Raw genomic sequence first — 3,994 nt, forward strand, 5'->3', positions numbered from 1 at the left:
CCTTTGAAAATCTGAATGTATTTATAAAAGTGTTGTGTGGCAAATAAATATACGTTCACCTGGTGTCTGATTTTAGGTATTCATGCTCTGCTTGCCCACAGCAAATCAAAAAGTGTCTGGGAGCACTCCTGGGCCTGAAAGTTGATTGTCTATACTGTTGAGTCATTAGAGGGATTCCAGAACATCTTTCACCTGGGCTGAGTACCATTTTCCCCTATCAGTTTCCACTTTGACAGTTGGTGTGGCTCATGAGCCATTCGTAGCAGGCAAGTTTAGCACAACTACACTGTTTTGAATAGAAAAAGGGGTTTAGGTATATGAACTGAGGCAGCTCTGTGTCAGTTGGCTGGTTGCAGGCACCTTCTGTAGTACATACATAGCCTTGGTTACAAACTCACAGCATCATTTTTCTCTTGTCCTTATATTCAGAAAATGTTTATTATTTATCCATCTACTGTGCATGTAACAGCTCCCCCCAAATATCAGCTGTTTGATCAAACAAAATTTCTAGGCCTCTAGGAAAGGGAATTTGAATTTGGTTTCCTTCTTATTGGATGTTTTCAATATCATAGTCACCCATTCATGTATAAGACATTGTGACACTGAATCAAAAACACTCACATCAACTGCCATGCTGCAAGGTTGTATGCCAATACAATAGAAACACACCACTTTGTGTCTGCCACAGCATAAGTTGCATAGCAGATGAGAATCATAAATTAAAAAACACTGCCTGGCAGGGGAGACACCATGACCAGGCAGGTGGTTTTCCCAGGACGAGGCTCATCCCTCGCACTCAGGGTGTGCTGACCTCTGTGATTTCCCCAAATGCGGGAAACTCAGCTGCACAATTTGTGCTAGTGGGGGACTGCCTTCGTGCTTTTTTTTATACAGGCTGGGGTCAGAGTGGCTGGAGAGCAGCCAGGCAGAGAGGGACTTGGGGGTGCTGGTTGATGGTAGGATGAACATGAGCCTGCAGTGTGCCCAGGCAGCCAAGAGGGCCAATGGCATCCTGGCCTGCATCAGGAACAGTGTAGCCAGCAGGAGCAGGGAGGTCATTCTGCCCCTGTACACTGAGCACTTGTTAGGCCACACCTTGAGTCCTGTGTCCAGTTCTGGGCCCCTCAGTTTAGGAAAGATGTTGACTTGCTGGAGCATGTCCAGAGAAGGGCAACAAAGTTGGTGAGGGGTTTGGAGCACAAGCCCTATGAGGAGAGGCTGAGAGAGCTGGGGTTGCTCAGCCTGGAGAAGAGGAGGCTCAGGGGAGACCTTATTGCTCTCTATAACTACCTGAAGGGAGGTTACAGACAGGCAGGGTTTGGTCTCTTCTCCCAGGCAACCAGTACCAGAACAGGAGGAAACAGACTCAAGCTGCACCAGGGGAGGTTTAGGCTGGATGTTAGGAAGAAATTCTTCATAGAGAGAGTGATTGCCCATTGGAATAGGCTGCTCAGGGAGGTGGTGGAGTCGCCATCATTGTAGGTGTTTAGGAGGAGACTTGATGGGGTGCTTGGTGCCATGGTTTAGTTGATTAGATGGTTTTGGTTGATGGGTTGGACATGATGATCTTGAAGGTCTCTTCCAACCTGGGCTATTCTATTCTATTCTATTCTATTCTATTCTATTCTATTCTATTCTATTCTATTCTATTCTATTCTATTCTATTCTATTCTATTCTCTGTTTTGTACCACTTCTGGGGTGTCTTAAATAAAGATGTCTGATTTTTCTGAAGGGGGATGGGACAGGTTGAACAAGATTTCTGAAAACTGGTCTTTTGTGAGGTATCTCAGGTTACAAGAAGAATGAGGCAAGCAAAGTAAGAAGCTAAATTTAAAAAACAAAACAGACCAACCAACCAACCAACCAAAATTATTAAATAGTATTAGAGGGTTAGACAGAATCGATACATGGGTATAACAGAGCCATTGTGATAGCTGGTGTTTCTGGTAGTTTGAAGTAAAAAGGATAAAAAATTCTGTGTTCTAAGGACAATATGGAAAAGGCACAACACGTAATGAAACCCACAGGACAGCATAAAATCGGGATATGAAAGCAGCATCAATACCATAGGCTGCTGTCTTGAAACACTCTCTAATACAGTTTCTGTTTAAAAGAAGCTTCAAAGACTCTTTTCTTTATAAATGGCATTTCCAAATTTCTTTCTAAATCATCCTGCTGCAATTTTGGATGCTGTTCTGAGGTAGGAACAAGTAGAGCACACATCAGCTTTATCTTAATCCTTAACCTTACACATGACAGTGAAGAGCAAGACTCTCTGATGTTCTGCCTCATATATTTAATTTCTAAGAACTTTAAATCTCCTGGAAATGACAAAAGTAACCGACACATCTATAAAATAGGGCATCAATCAGATTCTCCCTGCTTTTGAATCACAGTAATAGAGGGAGTATTTTCAAATAGGGAGCTGTCTCTTTTATTTATAGATATTCAGCTGGAAATAAGGGAACAGTAAAATGTTTCCTCTATATCTTTTTCTCTGTATGAAAACAGGGTTACAGATCAATTGATTTACCATCACAATCGATTAGGTGGCTCTCCTTTTATCTCTATTGTGACAGTAGACAGGCATTCATATAGATCTTTCATTAGAAGAGTCACTGAAAAGCAAAGGTTCATTGCATGCCTAAATGGCTTGTAGCTGACTCATTAGGCCATTAACTAACCATTAATATTGTTTAACCTCAAACCTTACAGACAAAATAAATTATAGTCACGTTATCCAAACAAAATAACCTTAACCTCCTTAACAAGTATATCATTATGTGAATTTATAGTCATCTGATGCCATTGAACTGAGGGGTTCATTTTCAGAGCTATGAAGGGGGAGATGAGAATGCCTCACCCTCAAGATAAGTGCTACTGGAGGGCAGGTGGCTCAGTCACTCATATGCTCTGTAAGGCACAAACCCATAGGACTTGTCTAGTCAATGGTCCTTATGCCGTACCAAATCTCTTCTTATTTGTTTTTAAACGTTTTTGTCTTTCAGAAATTAGTTGCATGTATAAAAGTGCCTTGTCTGTCTTACTATGGAACCATGGCTTCACACAGACAAAGAGAATATAGTAACAGTAATCAATAATTGAATGAGAAGGCACTGGAAATTTTCTGTTTTTCATAATCTTTCCAAATGTGTAAATTCTGCACATGTGATGCAAAGATCTCCTGAAATTGTATTGAAGAAAGAGTTTTAAAAAACAATGGCATATGTTCTGAGAAATAAAATAAACTTATGTCAGTGTGTTTCCCTTGGAATGATGCCAGATAAATCCTGGTTATTGTCAATAATACAAACAAAATATGTTCCAAGCTTTATACAGACCTTAAAATAAGCAAAAAAAAAACCCTACATTACCACATTGCTAATATCCCAGAAGGTCAGCCATAATGAATGCACCAGTTCTCACACATAATTTTTTGTGAGATAACTTGCCTGGGAGTGAAGCAGTCAATAGACTCATTTGCAGGCACATTTCTCTCCAAGAAAAGCTACCATAATACAGTATCAATTGTTTCTTTTGGGTGTGTAAAAAAAGTGGATGCTGAGAGAGGAGAAAGACAACAAGAGCACATAAATTCAGCAGCAGATGTGCAAGAAGGAATGGGAATGGTGTAGTACTGGTAGTTAGAGCTGAAAATAAAGTCATCTGTTCTTACAAATGAGCAATAAGAAAATTATAAAGACTGCATACACTGGTTACTTTATTAAATGAAAATTGTTGTTCTCAATCAAAATATATTCTGTGCATGTTTACTGGAACAAAATACTCCCATAGAATCTCTTCCCAGCCATGGCAACTATAAGGATAATTTGGTATTTCCATATAAAAAAAAACAACGTTAACTTTTCTTGGACTATACTAGTTCAGCTGAAGAGCAAAATATTTGACTCATAGATTAAGAAATTACTATGATTGAATATTTATCACAGAATAAATTCATTAAAAAACCAAACCAAAACAAACCTTGGTAGT

At 39.6% G+C, this 3,994-nt stretch overlaps 1 non-coding gene across 1 annotated transcript; it reads left to right on the plus strand.

The window, feature by feature from the left end:
* Positions 1-726: 726 nt before the first annotated feature.
* On the plus strand, positions 727-889 carry LOC137445185 (U1 spliceosomal RNA). Its single transcript, XR_010988354.1, has one exon. It is a non-coding gene; the product is annotated as a U1 spliceosomal RNA (small nuclear RNA).
* The last annotated feature ends 3,105 nt before the right edge of the window (positions 890-3,994 follow it).

This window comes from Melanerpes formicivorus, unplaced genomic scaffold (assembly GCF_026170545.1).
Source record: "Melanerpes formicivorus ecotype bairdi unplaced genomic scaffold, bMelFor1.0.p_v2 SCAF_1, whole genome shotgun sequence".
NCBI lineage: Eukaryota > Metazoa > Chordata > Aves > Piciformes > Picidae > Melanerpes > Melanerpes formicivorus.